Here is a 27,067-nt window from a genome sequence, read left to right as displayed (position 1 = left end):
TCAGGTAATATTACTTACTAACAAAAATAAGAGCACCAACATAGACATTCGGTGACGAAAATAGAAGTATCAACATAATCATCAACTTGATCAATTAGGTATGATAAATAAATTGGGTGACACACCATACATCAACAAAATATACATACATAACTACATCACAAGTACTGACTGCACATAAAATCATGCAACTATTATATGGTCTAGTAAGCAGTCATGGTGTATAAATTACTATCCGCTAGAGAAATCACTCTACCACTATATGTTCTAGTGAACAGATAGAGTGAAGTAGCTATCTACTCCTTAACTTTTGATTGTAAGTAAACTCACGCTACCACTATCACTCGTGGTATTGTACCATCATGTGTTTGACCCGACTCCGCCCTTTACTAGCGAGCAGCTAGCACCATTTCCCCCCTCACTTTGCCTCTCACTTGTGAGACGTTGCACGCCCCACCAACTCAACGCCTACTCAAGTTCTGTGAGCAACAACCACTGCCACCACTCCTGTGCTCGTGCCCACGACAAGTCTCCCTCCAGCGCGCATGACAGACACGTGTCTGTTCCTCTACCCACGCGACAAACAACAGCCACTCACTATCACACGCTTGCCTTCGTTGTTCACCCCGCCGAGAAACCACCATTGGCTGCCCAGCCTTGGGCGACTGTCGCTTCCTACACTCTTTGTCTGCGCCAAAGAAGATGAAGAGGAGATTAAGGTAATAATTAGTAATTAATATGATTAATTAGAGTATTAATCAGTAATAATTAGTTAATTAATTTAACTCGTTTAGTTTAATAAATCAGTTTATTAAATGATTAATTAGATGATTAAGTAAGATTATTATTTTAAATTAATGATTAATTAGATTATTAATTTGTTTAATCGATAAATTAACTAAGATTTGTAATCATTAATTAATCTGTTTTGTTGATAAATTAGATTTTTGATTATTTTAATTGATCATAGATTAGATAATTTATTTTGTTACTAATCGATTTAAGAATTAATGAGTTAATTAAGAGTTAATTTATTAATTGAAGTTAATTTGATTAATTAATTAAGGTTGGTTAATTTATTAAGTAGATTTGTATGATAAATAAACAATTAAATTAGAGTTTGGTTGGTTGTTTAAGATAATAATGATTAATGGATTAAATGTTTATTTGATTAATTAAAAACCATAATCAATTAATTGGATAATTAATTAAGGTAATTAATTGAATAGTCAATCACTTTAGATAATTAATCAATTTAATTAGATGATATATTAAATAAATAATTAATCAGCTAATAATCAGTTAATTAATTGATTTAATGAGTTTAAAAGATTAAATTATAAATTAATCGTATGTGGATTTAAATAATTATGTAAGTTATTAATTAATCAAATTATGATGAAATAAGTTTAATTGTTTTAGATAAATTAATTAATCAAATGTTAGATCTGGATTTGATTTATTTAACCAATTAATTTCAATGTATCTCAATTTAATTATTTAGGATTAATTCATGAGATCAAACTGTTAATCATATTGATAATATCGATATCAATAAAGTATTATTTGAGTTAGTAATTAGTTTAATAATTGATTGATTTATCAAGTGATTAAATAATTAATGTACCGTAACCTAGTTAGAAAAACACTACCATTTGGTTTCATTTGGTTTAGTTAGCTCTTGTCGATTGTAGCATAAATGATTAAGTCATCTTTACCTTGTAATATGATTCAAGAATAAGAGAGTTCAAAGATTAGTAGACTTTTCAGTACATTACGGTATTTATAGATAGACCGTTTAGACCTTTGTCCTTAGTGCATGAGTATTTTATTTACATTAATTATGCAGTAGTTACTTATTTTTATTTTGATACTCTATTTTATACTATTTCTTAAGATTGACCTTTAGTTGCTTTTCCTTATTTGTCTTATTGTTATCTCTGTTGTTCATTGTTATTATGCTTTGATCTTTCGGTAGTGTATCCTATTGTAGTACGGTGCAGGGTATTCTGCGAGATGATGAAACTGCTATTACTATTTTCACTTAGATTGGTTGTTATTATTATTCATATTTTTGTTATGAAAGATAAATTATATATATTATCAAAATGTACAACCCTACATATGCCCAAGGATAACCATTCATTTTTGATGATGATTAGATCTGAGGAGCCATCTACGGTATATGATCTCATATACATGTATGTGTATCTCATGAGTACCATCCTCGCAACAAAAGATCACTGTCAAATATACAGACTGCAAAGCAATCAACCGAGCATGCATGCCTCTAAACATCGGGTCCACCATGATCTAGTCTGCCATATGTATGTGGTAGCCTAACTTATCCACTAGTATCTTGATACGGTACATAAAAGTGGGGTCCGATAAGATTAGATAGTTAGAAGTCAAGATGATATGATAGTCAAGGACGATCCAAAATCAAGGGGGCGTAGTGATCAGAAGTCAATGGGACGTGATAGTCAGCAGTTAGGAAGGGAAAGGAGTTAGACCGCCTGACGTCACAGCCGCATAATTTCCGGTCGAGTATAGATAGATGAAGGTCCCAGATTTGAGACATAAGATGTAGCCTGGAGTAATACCTAACCTGCCCCGATTGGTTCGGTTTCCTCAGCTCGGGCCGCATAGCCAGACCTGGTACTTTCAGTAAGACAACTCTCGGTCGGTCCTTCAGTGATCCAAGCGTACCCTCGCCATAGCTCGTCTCTCTCATCAAGACTCAAGTCAGATGACACACCCGAACAGTCATCCCGAGCTATTCGGACAGCTAAACCCGGGCAGGATAGAAAGCGCTAAGCGACAAACAATGTTAGGAAATCATACCTGTCTGTCAGAAAATAATTGTCATCAGCTAGGGAATATTCTAGTGGTCGACCATTCCCTGAGAATGGAATCTTCTTTTAACCAATGAGAGGGCACCACGTGTCCTCCATCACCCGACAGACCTTGACACCCAACATTCTTTAACATCGGTCAGACTCCATAGGTACGTATTGTTATATAAAAAGGGAGGTCCTCTCCCTTGAGCAGGTACACGCACATTCGTACTTGTCTTCTACAGTTCTTTTTTCCTTTGTACACTGTTCTTTTGGGGAAAAAGTACTTGACTTGAGTGTCGGAGGGTCTGTGTCGGGGACTTTTTCCCTGATTTCTGGTCTCTAACGTTTCGTGTGCTTGTATGAGTGTGCGATGAGCCTAAGTACCGTTGGTCTCATCGCTAGTGTCCTTAAGCTCCATGTGGGGGTCCGCCTTTTCAGTGCACGTACGCTAGGTGTGTCCAAGTTGCCTCTCCATCAACACCGATGCCATCTCTGATTCCGGACAAGATCATATCCCGCCTATCATCATCTGCTGATTTATCGACCTACTTGCATGTATCTGTCTATCATCCATGTGTCTATCCTCCCAGCCTCCCTACTCCGCCGATGTCGTTGCACGACAAAATGTTGATATATGTGGTGAGAGGTCTATTCTCATATTATATACACATATGATGCATGTTTATTGCAAGTGCACGGTCATCGTCAAGTAGTAAAAATATCATCCTCTGGAACTTGTTGTTGAGCACTAGTTTATGTACAAAGAAGGTTATCTAGACAAATTAAAATGAGAAATTATTGTGAAAGCAAGTAAACTAAGAAAGCTGAATTGTAAAAGGTGTGAAAACTAGTTTTGATAGACAACCCTAGGACTTCAGTTTCATCATGATGATCATTGACAATCTAGTCTTGATTCTCTCTCTTACCTCAATGCTAGATATACTTGAAGGTCATTTATCCTAAGATAACTGATATTTCCTCTCAGACAACACTTGTGTATCTACCCCAAATACAACTCCTACTTTTGTGGTAGTTGAATCGGGATAAACCCTTTACGCCTTGCGATAATCAATGATACTCTTGAGAGAGTTTAGACTACTTTTGTAAATAAACCCTCAAATTCAATTTTATAGGTTGGAGATTAGAGTTCACCTCTCAGCCCTTCCCTTTTTCTCTAATAATCACAAAGTACATTTATCAGCCATATCCTAGGTTAAGGTTCACCTCTCGATCCATCCCAAAGAAATTCATCCCTTAATCTTTGATCATGCAAACATATGTGAATATATGGTAACACATGCTAGCACTGTTAACATATTAAGAATACTAAAACTAAATCAAAATCAAACATACTATGCGAAAAAAGGAAGAATAACAAACTATAAGTGTCAACTCAACATTAGGCTCCTCCCTAATTCAAGAATAATGAAAACTACTTCATGAACTTAGAGTTATAATCCGTTATGGAAGTAGCTGTTGGTGCAGGCAACACTGATAATCAAACTTGTATTTTGATGTCTGGCAAAGAGTTTAAAGTTAGACATTATGCATTTAATATGAGAGTTAAGTGTGCAAGTCACTTAATATGGAAAATCCTAATGAGTCAAGAAGACTGGACATTAGGCATCAGAAGCCCTCGTGGGTCAAGAAGACCCAATACTTGGCAGTGCAGTCTTAGTGAATAAGAAGGATCAGACACTAGACAAAAATACCAAATGAGTTATTCTAGCAGAATACTTAATGGATTAGTTGGATCAAATATCAAGTAAAGGAGGAAGTCCTAGTGGGTCGATCTAATACTAAGCAAAAAAGTATAAACAGGTTAGTTGGACCGGATATTTGGCTAGTAAGTTAAGGTAAGTTCTTGAGAGACCTTTCAAAATGAAAGACAGTTAGAATGTGCTCAAATTAAGACAAAGTAATTAGGCAATGATCCAACTAAGAAACTAAATTGGAGTTCTAAGTCGAGATAAAATAGTCACACTGTTAGAATAAATCATGCATACCTAAAATTATTTCTAATTTTGTTTTGCAGGATTATTGTTATTTCTATTGTCCTAACTTTGATTTATAGAAAAACAAAGTTTCTTGTGATTGAAGGGTTCAGTTGACTGAACAAGAATGTTTGGTCAATTGATCTTGAGAGGATAGGCATAGATCAGTTTCGATCCTAGCTTAGAAGGAAACAATGGCTCGGTCGATCGATAACAAGGATTAGTCGATCGAACACATGAAAATCAAGGATGCAAATAGATTAGACATTAAAGGAAGCTTTGGGTTTAGTAGACCGATCAGGAGGATCGGTCGACAGATCAAGCATATTGTGAGGGATTAGATCCGATCGAATCGAACTAACATGGAAATAAATAGGATTTAATCGATTGATAAGATGTTCGGTTGATCGAAAGACCCTGAAATCAAGCATGGACATGGCGAGATTTAGTTAGCTTTAGTCAACTGAACCATATGTTTAGTCGACCAAATAAAGTATATCAAAGAAGCCTTGAGTTCCGAGGCTCAGTATAAAAAATTCATCTTCCTTTAATTCAGTCACATTAGTCATTGTTCTAATCTATGAATCAAAAGCTATGTTCATCTATACTATGATTAGATCCTATTATATTTAAGAGGTGTTCTAAGGTAATCACCTTAGATATTGTATTATTTATTGGATAAATAAATTTCTTATTTGAGTGTGTATTCTATATTCATGTGACATTGATCTTAAACTCAATTAATGAAGTTCATAGTACAATGCATAATATGAGAGAAATTATGATTATATCATAATTAATGGGTATCTATCCATGTATAATTATGTACATATTAAAATATTTCCTAGTCGATGAATTGATGAGATTGGACATCATCAAATTTGTAAGACTAGCATATGTTATGCTCTTTGGTTTAACCAAGCAGTTGGTCCCTACTGGCTGAAAGTATTGGGATGTTGAGAGTTAACATATGGATACTGGTTAAAGGTAACTAGTTCATTGGAAGTGACATGCTATGAGACTTTATGTGGTTCTGTACTTGTATATGAAGATCTCATTGTAATTTGAGTGTAAGTTTCCTTTGATTTGAGATATTCAAGTCATTTTGATTATGAATGCTTATACTTTGACATCTTAAGTAAGTATCTTTTTAGAGATGTGGCCCCAGGATTATTGGGTATAAGTCAATATATCCAAAGGTGTTTGAATAGCTCACAGAGCATTCACCACTCCTTTTATAAGGAGACGTATACCCTATGACCTCTTGTTAGGATTATTATTTGTAAGTCTTTGGCCAAAACATTACACGTGAAGTGGATGGTCTTCTTGGACATGTGTTTGAGTAATTTGAATCCGCATGAAAAGGAACTACTACTTGGGCTAGGTGTGACATAGTCATCCTACTAGGGGCTAACACATGGTTCATGTCCTGAACTAATTGAATATAAAATAAGTGAAAGGAATAGACACACGAATAACTATAGCTGTTAAAGGATTCAAAAGTGGTTTTAAAATTAACTGTGATTTTTTGATTAATTGTGGATCATGATGTACTACTAGGTGCCACACATAATCGATTCATAATTAATGATTAATTATGAATGACTAACATAAATAAGAAACCTATTGGGTCACATGCACTATGAGTATATCTAAAAGAATTAAAATAAGTTTGAGAATTTAATTCTTAGATTAAGAGAGACTAAGTCTGGTAGGACTAGACGATAATCAAATATGGAAGATATTTATTAGATAGAAGCGATAGTAGGCCATGCCTATTGTAGGCGAGTTGGATTCATTATGGTTTAATAATAAACTAAATTACTTTGGTTTAGTTATGAACCAAGATGGTTTAATGATAAATCAAAAGGGTTTGGTTTAGTCATGAACCAAGATGGTTTGATTTTGAACCAAACTTAATGGTAATGGATCAGGTTGCTATTGGGTTATTGGTTTTGGGAGATGATTTGCTCCCTAAGTCATTGAAAGGTGTATAAATATATCCCTCCATGAGGAGAAGATAATATTAATTCATTAAGAGAAAAACCTAATATAGGTTAGGGGTTCTCTCCTCTCTCCCTCTCTTTCTCTCCTTGCTACCATCAACCAAGGGAGGCTGCCTCCTCCTTTATACAGGCACCAACCACAGCTAGCCGTCTAGGCACCAACTATTGGACATCCTATTGGTCTTCTAGGCATCAGACAAAAGCATAATGGATGTTGTGATTCTTTTGGTCCATATGACAGAAGGAGGAACTCCCTCCTTGCTTGTTATCGAGAGCCACTACAACCTCCTCTAGCTCATCATCGACCACCAGCAAACCTCCGGATGGCCGTCATTGGCTACTTTTCTATTGAACAACATCTACAACTGCTGATAGGACTTGTTCTTGTACCAGACAATAACAATTAGTTGCTGCCCCTTCTCCTTTGTGTTGGTTAAATAGTTGACCGAACCTCGCTTTGTGACACCGGGCACAAAGTCAAGTCGGAGATCTCTCTCTAGGATCATGTTGTGTCATCCATCCTTTGGCCAGTATCAATGAGGAAACAAAACTTGTGGCTTAGCGAACCAGCTTAAAGATATCTCAGTGTGGATATTGATAGAGACAAACTTTGTCAAGTTTACTAGTTGATGTTGTTCCCGCTCAATGCCATCCAGAAGGTATAATTTCCTTTTATAAAATTTATGTTCTATGGCTATGTCTGCACATGTTGTATCCTGTATGTGTGTGTTGCACGTGCTATAATAATTTAGGAAATTATTATGCTTTCATTACTTATTTAGGAAATAAAATTTTAAAACGTACATAGAAACACTGATGTGGATGACCGCAAGCGCACGGTTGTAGTCAAGTAATACAATTTATAAATGTCGATCCCACAAGAACTAAGGATTAAGTGCTAGTCAGTTATGTACTTTGAGTTTTACTAGACAAGATCGATAAGTGTTTGCCTGAAGGTTTTCAACTAATACCGTAAAGTAAAAGGAAGAAAATCGAGGAAGTCTTTAATTTAGAAAGTGTTCTAGGCCATTGGTTTTGTTGTAATGGTGGATGTTATGCTATAAATTTGCTCTTCCCTAGTTCTCTACTTATATGTTTGTAGGACAGTCTAAGCACTACCGAATCTCACCTTGCGATGGTGTATCAAAGTACTCTCCCTGCCAGTAACCAAGTATGTCATCAAGTGAAGAAGTAACTTAGAGAGTCTGGGTTTTTAGTAGAGTACCTCCTATCATAAGGTCGCCTCTGGGTATACGTCTCTAGATTACATACGTCACTTGCATATCATATGATTAGGGAAAGCCCATTAAGACAAATAAAAGACTAATCCATACATAGTATTATTTTCTCCTAGGAGGTTATGACCCATATAAAAGGATAGTTACTTTTGATACTCAACTTTGAAACAAACATCCTAAAGCCATGCTGAGTTATATCAGATCACACACTCAAATGAGACAACAATTTATGCATCTATTTAATGAAAGTTCAGGTTCATGCTCAACTCTAGACATGCAGCAATGTATCTAGTATAGAATTTAGATCTATGCATACAGAAATGAGATCTAGATATACAAATTCAAGTCCATAAAAGGAAGTCTTCTTACAAGCATTTCATCAAACAAAACAAGTACATACAAGCTTCATCAAACTAGGGAATCGGCAATTCAATAGAGTTTACAACATCCATACATTACAATTTCTACCCACGTCCTATAACAGGAAAGATCTACTCCTTAACAGATAGAAATGCAATCCAAAGACTCAAATACATAAAAATTTCTAAATCCCTAAAGAAAGGGAGTAGAAACTTAACCTTGATGTTGAGTGGAGCCTTTTGATGTAGATCTTGGAATGCTGATGAGGATGGAGCAGCAGAATGCCTCAAATTGTCTAGATGATGACTCCGGATCCAGGGATTTGACCTAGATGGTCTTCCCCCATCCACAAAGCTTCCTCCTTAGGAAGGGATGAAGTGCCCATTTTATAAGGGTGGTCATGCCTCTAGGCAAGGACAAACCATCTCTTGGCTACCCGGCCGTGCCTTAAGGCACGGCCAGAGCCAAGTTGGCTCTAGGTCAAATAGCTTGGCCATGCTGAATGGCACGACCAAAGCTCTCCTTTGGCTACTTAGCTGTGATTTTTGGCATGGCTCGAGCAGAGATTACCCTGTTTTGCCTTCATGGCTGTGCCATTTGGCATGATCTGTTCTTCAAAACTAGAAATATGGAGATGTGGCCGTGCCTCAAAGTACGGCTAAACCCATTCTGGCTCTGGAATGTGGCACGAGCAACGCTGTCTAGCCGTGCCTTTTGGCACAGCCAGAGTCATTGCTGCTCTGGATCTCTTCTTTGGTCGTGCCATTTAGCAGGACAGTCTTCCTTTCTTGTTCCTTAGCTGTGCCCAATCGCACAGTTATCTCCTCCAAGCCGTGCCTCAAGATATGGCCAGGTCAAATTTGGTTCTATAATGGTTGTTACTCACTCCTTTGCCTTGGGCACTCCATTCTTCGGCTTTTCTCTCCACGGGTAGGTAAAGCTAGGTCCTGGTTTTCATCAAATAATCTTCCTTTGTGCCTTTAGAATCCTTTTCCACTTCAGAATGCTCCTGAAAATGAAAATAGATTCTGAGAAGATCTCTAAACGCAAGATAATAATTATACTGAAATTAATATGATATAGGGTGCAAAAGCATAGATCATAGACAATGAATGCAAGAAGATGTGATTTAAACCCTACAAAATAACATATATAATCTACGTACATCAAACACTCAACACATCTGACAACCTATGCCAAGCTTCTATCATATAAGTTGTTGGTAACATTTTTATTAATACATTTCATTTCAATTGAGGAATAATAGTGTGTTACTATATCCTCTTCATTTGTAAGGTTTTCTTCTCTTCCGAAAGTTTTTCAGAAGAACTTATAGTTGATTTCCTTTTCGAAAATGATCTAAGGGATCGTAGGCCTTGGAGTAACAGTCGTTGGACTGTAAACCAAGTAACCACTTGTGTTAAGTTTTTCATTTTAATATTTTCGCTACGACTCTTTTTTTTTGTAAAAAGATAAGAAAGTTTTAAATGTACAATATTCACCCCCTCTATCGCCTTCATGGTCTTATAATTGGTGTCAAACCTCGACACTCTGAATAGGCATAATCGTCTTTCAAAGTTTTTGAAAAACTCTCTTTTTTAAATGAAAATGTTAAATTTTATTTTATTATATCTATTGCACTACTTACCCAAGACCCTAAAAAGTCTTGGAACACTCTAAGTTTGTCTCTACAAGAAAATGTCTCAACAATAAGGATTCAGTATCGCTCATCCACCCCTCTTCGATAGCAAGGACTTCAAATATTAGAAGAGACAGATGGAGCACTTTCTAAAGATGGAGATTAACATGTGGATCATCTTCAAGAAGAGTTTTATGCTACTAGTCACCAAATTCAGAGTGTCACGCCCCAGGTAGTCCCTGCCAGAAGAAATTTCAGCAGCTTCTCCCCTGTACGGGAGATAATATGAATCCAGAATACATATATCCATACATTGGCCCACACGACCGGAACAATACTATACAAATAATAACCAAACCACGCAGTTTATATCAACATTCCACATAGTTTAATATGAACAATCCATGCAGTTTAATATAAAGAAAAGACGATATAGAAATCATCACAGATATATGTATAACATCCTACTCCACTACAACGAAGAAAACGAAATCCACGAAGTAATGAAAATATCCGCAGCGGAAAACAAAAGTAGCAAACCCAAAGGTTCAACATAAAGTCCACAATACAAAACCCACATCACCAGTATATGCATAGAAACCATAACAGAAACCAACAATAAGAAATCCTCGCGACAAGGGGGGCTAGCGACTGGACTATCTCCCGACGGCATCAACCTGAAAGGTAGTAATATAACGGTGAGAGTCCAAAGAACTCAGCAGGTAATCCAATAGATATGTACAACAACATATAACTACCAGCAACAATCCTATGGTATAGTATCCTAACAGTACAACATATAGTACAGTCTCCTAACAGTATAAAAGGTATGCATAACTGAATAAACTACAATAACCAACAATAAGCATGTAATACAGTCTATTGCAAGAATAATAAGAAATGCATAACTGAAATAAACTGTACTCACCTACGAGGCTTGTACAACTGACTGTGAACATACACAGATAAAAATAGTCAGAGCAAAAGCATATAACTTGTATGCATGTCAATCATATGCAATCACCAAAATGCATCAATCACAAATAATGCAATCTGTGCATATGATGCAAATGACATGGTCACCCCTGACGCCAGTCAGCCATCTCACACGCGATGGTGAGACCGAGTGGGTAGGGCTGTGACACCGTGCACTCTGCCGTCACTACCTCTGAAGAGTGACCGAGTGGATGGGATGCTGTCGGAGTACACCTATCCTCCTACCTCAAACATAGTAAGGGAGCGCAATGCTCTCATCTCCCGGTACGCAATGACGGGGAGGGACCCCGGCGTGCTACCACGCTGTCATCGTACTACCCATGAGCACCCCAGCGGAGCACCCCAGCGGAGCACCACCGAGCAACCTACCATACACACCCTGAGTGCTGTGCCACTACCCATGCAGTGAACACGCTGTGTGCAGACCCATGTAGTTGGCCGACGAGCTCAACAATAATGGAGTCGTCAATCGCCCAGCATGCAATCATGCAATATGGTGCATGCGGCTACAGTATGTCATACCTGAACATATCCTCCTCCATATGTGTAGGTTCCAAAAAGATAAACACATATATAACAAGGATAATAAACAACATGAATCCAACATATCTATCAACTAATCCAGTATAGAGGGAAGCACAATAAATACCTCTATCTCTATGAACACAGATAAACATAGCCAGAAAGAAAAGCATGCCAAACTAATGTATAGCAGCAAACAGTAGAAGCATGTATCAGGTATCAACTAAACTAAACCCAGGGAAAGTGCTAAACTACCAATTACTAGTAATTATATATAAACTATACATATCATAAGACAATCACCAATTAGATTAGAAATCTAAACTTAAATTAAATCCAATAGTTGACTAGGGTTAATTGCCTTAACCCTAATCATTCCATTAGTTTAATCTAAGCAAATAAATCTAATCACAATCAACCACTAATCATACCTAATTCAACACTTAAACCTAATTCATCAACAATATGAATCAATTACCCTACTCCATACCTCAGTCTCCAAGCTCTGCCCTTGATCCGAAGCCACTGGTGATGCTGAAACCAGAAAGTCCACAGAACAACACCTTGTTGGATTCCACTCCACAATTCGGATCAAGAAGGAATCAAGCAGGAAGATTATTGATCAAGCACAACCCTTCTAGCCTCTGCCCGAGAACTCAATTGATCCCATCATCTTCAACCGAAACCTAGATCAACCACAAGAAGATGAGGATCAAGATCTGATCAGGGGAACAACAAGAACCTGATCCAACCCCTTTCACTAAATCGAAACAAGAAAGATTAACATAGAACAGAGCCCAATCAATTCGAAATCCGACGACACCTTACCTTAAGGATCACTGCTAGGGCACGGCTTGTCGTCACGACGACTGATCGGAGTCGACAGAAGGGATCTAGAGCAAGGGATCTAGGACACGGTTGCACAAGGAAGAAGGGAAGAAGAAGAATCGAAGCTAGTTCCTCACCTCTGTGCTCCGAGCCCTAATCTGCACCAGCGATCGATGATGGCACGATCGATCAAGGGCAGAGAGAATCAGCCGCTGGTAGCAAGGGAACCTGACGTTGGTAAGGCTCCAGACAGGGAAATGTCAGCCGACTCTAAGCTCAATCGGAGATGATGCCGGGGGAGAAAGATCGCCGGAGCTGGAGCATCCCTCACGTCGGCGTCGCTCGTTCGCAAGAGAGAACAGAGGAAGAGGGGAGATCAAGGAAGAGGAGGAGGAGAAGTCAGGATCGACATTTGGCTGGGGAAATAAAAATAAAGAAAAAGGGATTTATATATATATAACATTTCCTCACTTAAACGGGTATCTTAAACAGACTTTATTCGAACTCGTCAATTGTCCCCTCAAAACCCATCGTACGAACTCCGAAAAATTCTCAGAAAATTCCTAAAAATTCCAGAAAATTTTATAAGGCTATTTCTCAAATAACCCTATTTATTAAATTTTCTGATATCTTACACAGAGAACCTCTAGAAATGGAAAAGTGGACCTCCGACATCAAAAGGAAGTCTCAAGTTGACGCTTAAGTCACATAAACCCTCATATGTGGATTAACAAATGAAGAACTCAATCAAGTTGGATCCTTCAACAATGCTAAGGAGCTTTGGGATAAGTTAGTTCAACTTCATGTGTCATCAGCAAAATTAGATTTAGAAGAACAGAATCAAACCAATTTCATGACACTAATGGCTAAGTTGGAAGTAGCTAGATTTGAGTTTGAGTCAAAATTAGACCAAGAAGAATCAGATGAAAAGGTAACCTCTCCTCTAGTAGATAAATTAAATGGAATAATTTCATGCTCAACAAATAAGTTAGCTAAATTTGATAAACGGTTAGATCCCTTCTTTAGGAGGTAAAAGACCTTAAGGAGGAGATCCACCTAAGTTCTTCAACTAACCAAGTTCAAGAAGGAACCTCAACTCAAGTTCAAAAACTTGAGGAAGAGTTCCTCTTGAAAGGTCAAGCTGAAAACTTAAGGTAACGTTGGAAAAGTTCACTTCAGATTCCAAGTATCTAAATATGATACTTGGATTTCAAAGAGCTACATAAAACAAATCTAAACTCGAGTTCAAGTTTAACATTCAACATAGAACTTGTATGTCTTTAGTGAATAAATATACAAGTAAAAGAGTTCAAGCATGAATTCCAAAATCATACTTAATCAACAAAATTGGAACAATCAATTTTTTATTACGAAAGACCAAGTTTACTACATAGATAAAGAACATATAAGCTGTGATCCAGAGGGAGGGAATAATAAACTTAACTCAAATTTCATCATTTGAAAAGTATTACTTATTGACAATTTTAGTTTTAATTTAGTCAGTATTAGTTAATTGTGTGATTTTGGATATATAGTAGAATTTCACTTTAATAAATATTTAATTAAAGACTTTGATATAACTCTAAAATTAAAACAACATCAATACCATTAATTTACATAGTTCCTCACTTAAGTGTCTTTTGACATAACAAAAGGAAATTTGACTATGACATAGGATACTTGCCCACACCCACTTTAGAAATGTATCAAGACTAAGTAAAAATGGACTAGCTAAACGGTTACCTAAGATAAGAAATCTAGAAAATAAAATTTGTAATATTTGTCAACAAGGAAAATAAATTAACTCTACACATAAACTAACTAATAAACATTGAAAAAGTTCAATTATTGAACTACTACACTTAGACTTGTTTGATACACATGGAACCAATTCATTAAAAGGTAATCAATATTGTTTAGTAATAATTGATGACTTCTCTAGGTTTACATAGGTAAAATTTCTAAAACATAAAGATGAAATATTTGAACAATTTATTAATTTATGTAAATTAATATAAAATGAAAAGGATAAAAAAAATTAAAAGAATTAGGAGTGACCATGGATGAGAATTTGAAAAATCATAGATTTAATAAATTCCATCTAGAAAATGGGTACCATCATGAGAACACCTGAACATAATAGAATTGTAAAAAAAATAGAACATTATAAGAAGCGGCAAGAACAATGCTAAATGGACATAAATTACCTAATTATTTTTATGCCGAAGTAATAAGTACATTATATTATATACAAAATAGAGTTACAATCAATAAAACTCAAAATAAAACGCCATATGAAACTTATTATAATAAAATTCTATCATTGAAATATTTATAAGTGTTTGGGTGTAAAGTAAATATATTAAACACCAAAAATTATTTAAGAAAATTCACAAGAAAAATTAGTTTAGCAATGTTGTTGGGATCAGGCGAAGGCCAGGGGATGTTTCTTGATGCAGTCGGATGGCATGACATGTCATAGCATACATGCATGTGATCCTATGCCACACCCACACACCTAATTGCCTTCTTGTCTTCAATTGCATTTGTCTTTCAAATATGCATACACACACAAGAGCTGTAGTTATGATGGAAATTTTTTAGTCATTTATTCTAAAATAAGTTCTAGTAAATATATTTATCATGATTACATTTAAGTTTAATATTTATCATGCATTGAATATAATTTCTTTAAATTATTTTTGTAATGTTTACTAACTTTAACTTAGTTTTCATATGATAAAAAGGGGGAGATTGTTAGTGATGGGAGCATAATATTAAATTCAAAATTTGATTTTAAGACTATGGCTAAAATTAGGTTTATTGAGATCTAATGAGTTTATGTCAAGTATGCAGGAGCAAGTTACTTGATAGATGATGAAGTCATGATTGATAACTAGGCATTAGCTAAGTTCTAGTGGAATTAGGTAACTAAAGTCCTAATTAGGAATCAGGTAGAAGTTAAGACTTGGTTGGGAACCAAGCAAGTAAGACTTAGTTGGAAACTAGGAGGATCAAGTCAAAGTGGAGTTAGTTAAGAGCTGAAGTCTTGACAAACAAGTCTAAGTGGATTCAACTGGAAGTTGAAACTTGACAACTTATACTAGATGGGTCAGTTAGGAGTTAGACATCTAGCTTAAGGTATGTGTGATAAACTCAAAATATTGCATCATACTCATTACGTGTAAAAATGTAGGGAAGCAAGTTTCGATGATTCCAAGTGATCGAAAGGAGTCTAGAAGATCGGCTAGAGATATTCTTGACTGACAAAGTCAAGAGGTACTAGGAGACTAAGCAAAGGTTGGGACGACCACAACTTATGGGCAACTGGAGATGCTTTAGCGATTGGTAGAAGACGAGATCTAGCAATTCGAGCGAGATGGTCAAGATTATATTTAACCAAGCTCCAGGTAATTAGAGGGTGTCTAGTCGATCAGAGACTACATAAAATGTTATCTATCGGATAAAGGTTACAGCCATGTCAGCAGTTCCACTAGACTAGGGAGGTACTATAAAAGGGGCTTTGAGACAGAGCTTTCTATACAACTCCTGATCATGCCACTACTTTGTTTGTGCTCATACTTGTTGTGCTCGTTGCACCTTCCATTCTCTTCAATCCTTTGTGACAATGTGTTGCAACCTCAGGCTTCAACTTTAAACGACAACATTTAGCGTATAATTGTTTCTTATTTTCTTTTGTGTTGTCATACACTCTAGTTATTTTTATGTTTATTTTTTAGATTCTTTTTAAAAGGTTTCTCCACCTCTAGAGACATTATGGAAAAGAGAGATTAATAAATAAGAAACATAATTTTTTTAAAGTTGTGTCTGCTTATCTTGGCTTGTCATTGTGGTCGACTTATTGCATGCTTAATTACAACATTGTGTTAAGTGTAGAATTTGCATTCTTATCTGTGGGTGCAGCGGAGGCCGGCAAGAGGGGGGGGGGGGGGAATTGCTGAAAATAAAAATAAACTATACCCTCCTCGTGCTTTCAACTCAGTTAGTGCAATAGTAAATAAAACAGTAAAGTAATAAAGCAGTAAACAGAAATGAAACAGGAATTTAATCTGGTTACAACTAAGGGGGTTGTTAATCCAAGGCAATGAGAAACGCACTAAAAAGAATCTCCTTTACTGAAGGCGAAGAAGCCTTTTACACTTTGGAAGCTTAGAACTATTGCTAGGAATGACTACACAATTAATTGCTTGAGTTGAATGTAGAAGTTATGTTTAATTTCTAGCTCCAGGGGCCTTTAAATAACCTCTGGAAATTCTATCCCGAGGGTCCAAGGCACCTCCAACTCGGTGAGTGGATAGAATTCTATCCGATGCTCGAACGGTCATTCTGACCTGGCTCAAGGCGCCTTCAACAAGCAATGAAGGTTCCTTCAATGTTGAAGGCGCCTTCAATGCATGTTCAAGGCGCCTTCAAGGTTCCTGCATAGCCCAATTTCTGCATAGCCCAATTTCTACATGGCCCAATTTCTGCATAGCCCAATTTCTGCATAGTATAAATAGCTTCCAGCTTCTCTTTTTTCCTTCGCTTTGACTTCCGAAGCTCCGTTCTTTTGGGTGATTGCGGCCAACCGGAATAGGGCTCACCCGAACCCAATTCCCGACTTTCTCCTCGAGCAGGCTTTCGTCCGGCTTCTCGTCCCTCGAACGTTGCGCACGTTCTTCTCGCTCCACCGGAGTACTCTTCCGCAGCTCTCTCATCCTTCGGACGCACCGAGCCCGTCGGCTCCCTTCCCATGCCGTCCTTCTCGCTAGTTGTCTCTTCCGCTCGACTTCTTGCGCTCCTAAGCTCCTGCACACTCAGACACAGGGATCAAACACAAAGTAGGACCTAGCCAACTTGGTTGATAACATCAAAACTACCACGGGGTCTAACAATCTCTCCCTTTTTGATGTACATCAAACCAAGTTCAAGTTAGGGTTAAAATACAAACACAAAAAAGTAATTTTAAAGAAAAATTACTAAACTCACATGTTAAGCATAAGTTTTTTAATAAATAAAATTGCAACATATTTTAGTAAAAAATATTAAAATTTTAAACATTCTAAATTTTTTTTAACATTCTAGCTCCCCCTTAACTTGTCCATATTTCCTTAACTTGTAACATTTCTTTCCCCCTTTGATCACAGCAAAAACGGGGTGATTACTCAAAAATATTTTAGAAAAGAAATTTTGAACTTTAGATAAAATTTCTATTCAAAAACAAATTTCTAAGTAAGAATGAGGTTTTTGAAAAAAAAATTTCTAAGTCAAATAAATTTTTGAATTTTTCTAAAAAAATTTTTCAAGAAAAAATTAGTTTTTAAAAATAATTCTTAGTAAAAATAACTGAGAGTTAAAGAAAATCGAAAAAAATCTATGACTTTTTCACAATAATTTCTAAGTCAAAATCGATTTTTTTTTTTTAGAATTTTTCAAAAAAAATGTAAACAAAACTTTCAAAGTATTATTTAATTTTTGTTTAATGTTTTTTCAGAAAGTTAATTAAACATTTTCTTCCAATATTTTAGCTTCCAGGTCGTGGCGAGGCACTAGGCCTTCTTGGTTATTGGAGCAACAACCACTTCCTTAGGCAAAGCTTCCATAAAGAATTTCAATGTTTAATTTTCTCACTGTAAGCTTTTAATTAAAGGAGAAATTTAAACTAGCACAGATTTTGGAACCCAATAAAGGTTCCTTCCTACAGGGTTGGTCAAAAACTTAGGGGCTACATGATTTTTGGGCACTTTTCTAAGTTGACCCTGGTGTTTTCTAATGTACCAATTCAATTTTTCATAAATTCTTAATTTTGATTTAGAAAATTTATTTAAGCATGCATCATGATATTTCAATTTCTCAATTTTTAATTTTAAACTTTCATTTTCTGATTTAAATTTATCTAAGATATTATTTAATTCAACATTTTCTTTTTCTAATTGATCTAATTATTTGGACAGAGACTTGATAAATTTAAAAGACTGAGTCGAGGTTAGATTGCGTACCTTACTTACCTGATCTGGTGATGCTCCCCCTTCACTGCTGCTTTCTTCTTCTGATGTTCCTCCCCCTTCATCGATGCTCATATCTGAGCTAGACGTTTCTTCTAGCTGATGGTTGGCCATCAGTGCTATTTGATATGCCCTTCTTCATTGCAGTTGTAGCAACGAATCGTTCTTTTCTTTCGTTGATGCCTCTGCGATCTAAACTTATTAGTATTAAAAAATTTATTGAAGTGTTTTACCAGTAGTGCCGCTTCGGATTCGTCGACCGAGGCTTTTGAGTCAGAACCGTTTATTTTTGCCTTTAAGGCAATGTTCTGACTGGTCTTCTCCACTCCATTGGGCTCTGCAACTCGAGATTCGTGAAGTTCAAAAGTAAAAAACAATTGTTCTAAAGTACTTATCTCGAAGTCCTTAGAGATGTAGTACGCATCTACTAAGGAGGCCCAATCGGGAGTTCTTGGGAAAGCGTTGAGCGCGTACCAAATCGAGTCTCGGTTCGTTACTTCTTCTCCAAGGTTGTTGAGTTAAGTTATCAGCTCTTTGATCCTCTCTTGGAGTTGCGCTACCTTCTCGCCTTGGTTCATCCAGAGGTTCGTCAATTGGGTCCGGAGGATGTCGCGCCTCGCTAGCTTTGCTTCGGAGGTACCTTCGTGAAGCTCCAGGAATTTTTCTCAGAGATCTTTCGCGGAGTCGTAGCTTCTTATCCGATTTACCTCCTGAGGCAGTAGAACGCTGAGTAGGTGGAACTCAACCTTGCCGTTGGCGACGAAATCTGCTTGTTCCTTTTTCATCCAGGTGGTTTCGTCCTTATTTTTCAGAACTGCATAGCCATATTTCATTATTAAAAGAATGTCAAATTTAGTTTTTAAAAATACCTCCATTTTGTGATTCCATGTGGCGAAGTCTTCGTCGAACTTCGGAGGATGGATGTTCGCTCCGGTCATCGTCTTGATCGTAGTGCTTCAGTTGGCGGTTAGTCCTTCTGAGGCGATCAGGCTCTAATACCACTTGTGGGTACAGTGGAGGCCGACAAGAGGGTGTGAATTGCTGAAAACAAAAATAAACTATACCCCCCTCGTGCTTTCAACTCAGTTAGTGCAATAGTAAATAAAATAGTAAAGTAATAAAGCAGTGAACTGAAATGAAACAAGAATTTAACCTAGTTACAACTAAGGGGGTTGTTAATCCAGGGCAATGAGAAGCGCACTAAAAAGAATCTCCTTTACTGAAGGCGGAGAAGCCTTTTACACTTTGGAAGCTTAGAACTATTACTAGGAATGGCTACACAATTGATTACTTGAGTTGAATGTAGAAGTTATGTTTAATTCCTAGCTCCATGGGCCTTTAAATAGCCTCTGGAAATTCTATCCCGAGGGTCCAAGGCGCCTCCAATAAGGTCCAAGGCACCTCCAGCTCGGTGAGTGGATAGAATTCTATCTGGTGCTCGAATGGTCATTCTGACCTGGCTCAAGGTGCCTTCAACAAGCAATGAAGGCGCTTTCAATATTGAAGGCGCCTTCAATGCATGTTCAAGGCGCCTTCAAGGTTCCTGCATGGCTCAATTTCTGCATAGCCCAATCTCTACATGGCCCAATTTCTACATGGCCCAATTTCTGCATAGCCCAATTTTTGCATAGTATAAATAGCTTCCAGCTTCTCTTTTTTCCTTCGCTTTGACTTCCGAAGCTCCGTTCTTTTGGGTGATTGCGGCCAACCGGAATAGGGCTCACCCGAACCCAATTCCCGGCCTGCTCCTCGAGCAGGCTTCCGTCCGGCTTCTCGTCCCTCGAACGTTGTGCACGTTTTTCTTACTCCACCGGAGTACTCTTCCGCAGCCCTCTCATCCTTTGGACGCACCGAGCCCGTCGGCTCCCTTCCCATGCCGTCCTTCTCGCTTGCTGCCTCTTCCGCTTGACTTCCTGCGCTCCTAAGCTCCTGCAGACTCAGACACAGGGATCAAACACAAAGCAGGACCTAACCAACTTGGTTGATCACATCAAAACTACCACGGGGTCTAACAATCTCCCCCTTTTTGATGTGCATCAACCCAAGTTCAAGTTAGGGTTAAAATACAAACACAAAAAAAGTAATTTTATAGAAAAATTACTAAACTCACATGTTAAGCATAAGTTTTGCAATAAATAAAATTGCAACACATTTTAGTAAAAAATATTAAAATTTTAAACATTCTAAATTTTTTTTAACATTCTAGCTCCCCCTTAACTTGTCCATATCTCCTTAACTTGTAACATTTCTCTCCCCCTTTGATCACAGCAAAAACTGGGTGATTACTCAAAAATATTTTAGAAAAGAAATTTTGAACTTTAGATAAAATTTCTATTCAAAAACAAATTTCTAAGTAAGAATGAGGTTTTTGAAAAAAAAAATTCTAAGTCAAATAAATTTTTGAATTTTTCAAAAAAAAATTTTCAAGAAAAAATTAGTTTTTAAAAATAATTCTTAGTAAAAATAACTGAGAGTTAAAGAAAATTAAAAAAAATCTATGACTTTTTCACAATAATTTCTAAGTCAAAATAGATTTTTTTTTTTTTGTGGAATTTTTCAAAAAAAATGTAAACAAAACTTTCAAAGTATTATTTAATTCTTGTTTAATGTTTTTTCAGAAAGTTAATTAAACATTTTCTTTCAATATTTTAGCTTCCAGGTCGTGGCGAGGCACTAGGCCTTCTTGGTTATTGGAGCAACAACCACTTCCTTAGGCAAATCTTCCATAAAGAATTTCAATGTTTAATTTTCTCACTGTAAACTTTTAATTAAAGGAGAAATTTAAACTAGCAGAGATTTTGGAACCCAATAAAGGTTCCTTCCTACAGGGTTGGTCAAAAACTTAGGGGGAACATGATTTTTGGGCACTTTTCTAAGTTGACCTTGGTGTTTTCTAATGTACCAATTTAATTTTTCATAAATTCTTAATTTTGATTTAGGAAATTTATTTAAGCATGCATCATGATATTTCAATTTCTCAATTTTTAATTTTAAACTTTCATTTTCTGATTTAAATTTATCTAAGCTATTATTTAATTCAACATTTTCTTTTTCTAATTGATCTAATTATTTGGACAGAGACTTGATAAATTTAAAAGACTGAGTCGGGGTTAGATTGCGTACCTTACTTACCTGATCTGGTGATGCTCCCCCTTCACTGCTACTTTCTTCTTCTGATGTTCCTCCCCCTTCATCGATGCTCATCTCTGAGCTAGACGTTTCTTCTAGCTGATGGTTGGCCATCAGTGCTATTCCCGAGAATTCTTCGACTTTTGATTCGGAGGACGACGAGTCATCCCACGTGGCCATTAGGTTGTGTTTGGGTCGAGCTGGATTCTTGCTCCTTCCTTATCCTTTTGTTTGTTCTTCAATTTTGGGCAGTCCTCCTTGATATGCCCTTCTTCATTGCAGTTGTAGCAACGAATCATTCTTTTCTTTCGTTGACGCCTCTGCGATCTAAACTTATTAGTATTAAAAAATTTATTGAAGTGTTTTACCAGTAGTGCCGCTTCGGATTCGTCGACCGAGACTTTTGAGTCAGAACCGTTTATTTTTGCCTTTAAGGCAATGTTCTGACTGGTCTTCTCCACTCCATTGGGCTTTGCAACTCGAGATTCGTGAAGTTCAAAAGTAAAAAACAATTGTTCTAAAGTACTTACCTCGAAGTCCTTAGAGATGTAGTACGCATCTACTAAGGAGGCCCAATCGGGAGTTCTTGGGAAAGCGTTGAGCGCGTACCAAATCGAGTCTCGGTTCGTTACTTCTTCTCCAAGGTTGTTGAGTTGAGTTATCAGCTCTTTGATCCTCGCTTGGAGTTGCGCTACCTTCTCACCTTGGTTCATCCAGAGGTTCGTCAATTGGGTCCAGAGGATGTCGCGCCTCGCTAGCTTTGCTTCGGAGGTACCTTCGTGAAGCTCCAGGAATTTTTCTCAGAGATCTTTCGCGGAGTCGTAGCTTCTTATCCGATTTACCTCCTGAGGCAGTAGAACGCTGAGTAGGTGGAACTCAACCTTGCCGTTGGCGACGAAATCTGCTTGTTCCTTTTTCGTCCAGGTGTTTTCCTCCTTATTTTTCAGAACTGCATAGCCATATTTCATTATTAAAAGAATGTCAAATTTAGTTTTAAAAAATACCTCCATTTTGTGATTCCATGTGGCGAAGTCTCCGTCGAACTTCGGAGGATGGATGTTCGCTCCGGTCATCGTCTTGATCGTAGTGCTTCAGTTGGCGGTTAGTCCTTCTGAGGCGATCAGGCTCTGATACCACTTGTGGGTGCAGTGGAGGCCGACAAGAGGGTGTGAATTGCTGAAAACAAAAATAAATTATACCCTCCTCGTGCTTTCAACTCAGTTAGTGCAATAGTAAATAAAATAGTAAAGTAATAAAGCAGTGAATCGAAACGAAACAGGAATTTAACCTGGTTACAACTAAGGGGGTTGTTAATCCAGGGCAATGAGAAGCGCACTAAAAAGAATCTCCTTTATTGAAGGAGGAGAAGCCTTTTACACTTTGGAAGCTTAGAACTATTACTAGGAATGGCTACACAATAGATTGCTTGAGTTGAATGTAGAAGTTATGTTTAATTCCTAGCTCCAGGGGCCTTTTAATATCCTCTGGAAATTCTATCCCGAGGGTCCAAGGCGCCTCCAATAAGGTCCAAGGCACCTCCAGCTCGGTGAGTGGATAGAATTCTATCCGGTGCTCGAACGGTTATTCTGACCTGGCTCAAGGCGCCTTCAACAAGCAATGAAGGCGCCTTCAATGTTGAATTCGCCTTCAATGCATGTTGAAGGCGCCTTCAAGGTTCCTGCATGGCCCAATTTCTGCATAGCCCAATTTCTACATGGCCCAATTTCTGCATAGCCCAATTTCTGCATAGTATAAATAGCTTCCAGCTTCTCTTTTTTCCTTCGCTTTGACTTCCGAAGCTCCGTTCTTTTGGGTGATTGCGGCCAACCGGAATAGGGCTCACCCGAACCCAATTCCCAGCCTTCTCCTCGAGCAGGCTTCCGTCCGGCTTCTCGTCCCTCGAATGCTGCGCACGTTCTTCTCCGCAGCTCTCTCGTCCTTCGGACACACCGAGCCCGTCGGCTCCCTTCCCGTGCTGTCCTTCTCGCTAGCTATGTCTTCCGCTCGACTTCCTGCGCTCCAAAGCTCCTGCACACTCAGACACAGGGATCAAACAAAAAGCAGGACCTAACCAATTTGGTTGATCACATCAAAACTACCACGGGGTCTAACAATCTCCCCCTTTTTGATGTGCATCAACCCAAGTTCAAGTTAGGGTTAAAATACAGACACAAAAAGTAATTTTAAAGAAAAATTACTAAACTCGCATGTTAAACATAAGTTTTGCAATAAATAAAATTGCAACACTTTTTAGTAAAAAATATTAAAATTTTAAACATTCTAAAAAATTTTTAAACATTCTAACTCCCCCTTAACTTGTCCATATCTCCTTAACTTGTAACCTTTCTCCCCCCTTTGATCACAGCAAAAACGGGGTGATTACTCAAAAATATTTTAGAAAAGAAATTTTGAACTTTAGATAAAATTTATATTCAAAAAAAAATTTCAAAGTAAGAATGAAGTTTTTAAAAAAAAATTTCTAAGTCAAATAAATTTTTGAATTTTCCAAAAAAAATTTTTCAAGAAAAAATTAGTTTTTAAAAATAATTCTTAGTAAAAATAACTGAGAGTTAAATAAAATAAAAAAAATCTATGACTTTTTCACAATAATTTCTAAGTCAAAATAGATTTTTTTTTTTGGAATTTTTCAAAAAAAATGTAAAAAAAAACTTTGAAAGTATTATTTAATTATTGTTTAATGTTTTTTCAGAAAGTTAATTAAACATTTTCTTTCAATATTTTAGCTTCTAGGTCGTGGCGAGACACTAGGCTTTCTTGGTTATTGGAGCAACAACCACTTCCTTAGGCAAAGCTTCCATAAAGAATTTCAATGTTTAATTTTCTCACTGTAAACTTTTAATTAAAGGAGAAATTTAAACTAGCAGAGATTTTGGAACCCAATAAAGGTTCCTTCCTACAGGGTTGGTCAAAAACTAAGGGGGTACATGATTTTTGGGCACTTTTCTAAGTTGACCCTGGTGTTTTCTAATGTACCAATTTAATTTTTCATAAATTCTTAATTTTGATTTAGGAAATTTATTTAAGCATGCATCATGATATTTCAATTTCTCAATTTCTAATTTTAAACTATCATTTTCTGATTTAAATTTATCTAAGATATTATTTAATTCAACATTTTCTTTTTCTAATTGATCTAATTCTTTGGACAGAGACTTGATAAATTTAAAAGACTGAGTCGGGGTTAGATTGCGTACCTTACTTACCTGATCTGGTGACGCTCCTCCTTCACTGCTGCTTTCTTCTTCTGATGTTCCTCCCCCTTCATCGATGCTCATCTCTGAGCTAGACGTTTCTTTTAGCTGATGGTTAGCCATCAGTGCTATTCCCAAGAATTCTTCGACTCCTGATTCGGAGGACGACGAGTCATCCCACATGGCCTTTAGGTTGTGTTTGGGTCGAGCTGGATTCTTGCTCCTTCCTTATCCTTTTGTTTGCTCTTCAATTTTGGGCAGTCCTCCTTGATATGCCCTTTTTCATTGCAGTTGTAGCAACGAATCGTTCTTTTCTTACGTTGATGCCTCTGCGATCTAAACTTATTAGTATTAAAAAATTTATTGAAGTGTTTTACCAGTAGTGCCGCTTCGGATTCGTCGACCGAGGCTTCTGAGTCAGAACCGTTTATTTTTACCTTTAAGGCAATGTTCTGACTGGTCTTCTCCACTCCATTGGGCTCTGCAACTCGAGATTCGTGAAATTCAAAAGTAGAAAACAATTGTTCTAAAGTAATTACCTCGAAGTCCTTAGAGATGTAGTACGCATCTACTAAGAAGGCCCAATCAGGAGTTCTTGGGAAAGCGTTGAGCGCGTACCAAATCGAGTCCCGGTTCATTACTTCTTCTCCAAGGTTGTTGAGTTGAGTTATCAGCTCTTTGATCCTCGCTTGGAGTTGCGCTACCTTCTCACCTTGGTTCATCCAGAGGTTCGTCAATTGGGTCCGGAGGATATCGTGCCTCGCTAGCTTTGCTTCGGAGGTACCTTCGTGAAGCTCCAGGAATTTTTCTTTGAGATCTTTCGCGGAGTCATAGCTTCTGATCCGATTTACCTCCTGAGGCGGCAGTATGCTGAGTAGGTGGAACTCAGCCTTCTCGTTGGCAACGAAATCTGCTTGTTCCTTTTTCGTCCAGGTGTTTTCCTCCTTATCTTTCGGAACTGTATAGCCATATTTCATTATTAAAAGAATGTCAAATTTAGTTTTAAAAAATACCTCCATTTTGTGATTCCATGTGGCGAAGTCTCCGTCGAACTTGGGGGGATGGTGTTCACTCCGGTCATCGTCTTGATCGTAGTGCTTCAGTTGGCGGTTAGTCCTTCTAAGGTGATCAGGCTCTGATACCACTTGTGGGTGCAGCGGAGGCCGGCAAGAGGGGGTGAATTGCTGAAAACAAAAATAAACTATACCCTCCTCGTGCTTTCAACTCAGTTAGTGCAATAGTAAATAAAACAGTAAAGTAATAAAGCAGTAAACAGAAACGAAACAGGAATTTAACCTGATTACAACCAAAGGGGTTGTTAATCCAGGGCAATGAGATGTGCACTAAAAAGAATCTCTTTTACTGAAGGCGGAGAAGCCTTTTACACTTTAGAAGCTTAGAACTATTGCTAGGAATGGCTACACAATTGATTGCTTGAGTTGAATGTAGAAGTTATGTTTAATTCCTAGCTCCAGGGGCCTTTAAATAGTCTCTGGAAATTCTATCCCGAGGGTCCAAGGCGCCTCCAGCTCGGTGAGTGGATAGAATTCTATCCGGTGCTCGAACAATCATTCTGACCTGGCTCAAGGCGCCTTCAACAAGCAATGAAGGCGCCTTCAATGTTGAAGGTGCCTTCAATGCATGTTCAAGGTGCCTTCAAGGTTCCTGCATGGCCCAATTTCTGCATAGCCCAATTTCTACATGGCCCAATTTCTGCATAGCCCAATTTCTGCATAGCCCAATTTCTGCATAGTATAAATAGCTTCCAGCTTCTCTTTTTTCCTTCGCTTTGACTTCCGAAGCTCCGTTCTTTTGGGTGATTGCGGCCAACCGGAATAGGGCTCACCCGAACCTAATTCCCAGCCTTCTCCTCGAGCAGGCTTCCGTCCGGCTTCTCGTCCCTCGAATGCTGCGCACGTTCTTCTCGCTTCACCGGAGTACTCTTCCGCAGCTCTCTCGTCCTTCGGACGCACCGAGCCCGTCGGCTCCCTTCCCATGTTGTCCTTCTCGATAGCTGCATCTTCCACTCGACTTCCTGCGCTCCTAAGCTCCTGCACACTCAGACACAGGGATCAAATACAAAGCAGGACCTAACCAACTTGGTTGATCACATCAAAACTACCACGGGGTCTAACATTATCAATCTTGCTTAGTCATTAATTATTATCTATTTTATTCCACTTCTTTACTCTGTTTACTTTTGTTTATAGTTTAAGTTAGTTTAACTTAGTAAAATTCATAACACTATTTACCCTCCTTTAGCATCGAGTTCGGTCCTACACAATGGACTTCGGAAGG

Source organism: Zingiber officinale, chromosome 2A, assembly GCF_018446385.1.
Source record: "Zingiber officinale cultivar Zhangliang chromosome 2A, Zo_v1.1, whole genome shotgun sequence".
Lineage (NCBI taxonomy): Eukaryota > Viridiplantae > Streptophyta > Magnoliopsida > Zingiberales > Zingiberaceae > Zingiber > Zingiber officinale.
Note: the sequence above shows the minus strand (reverse complement) of the source record.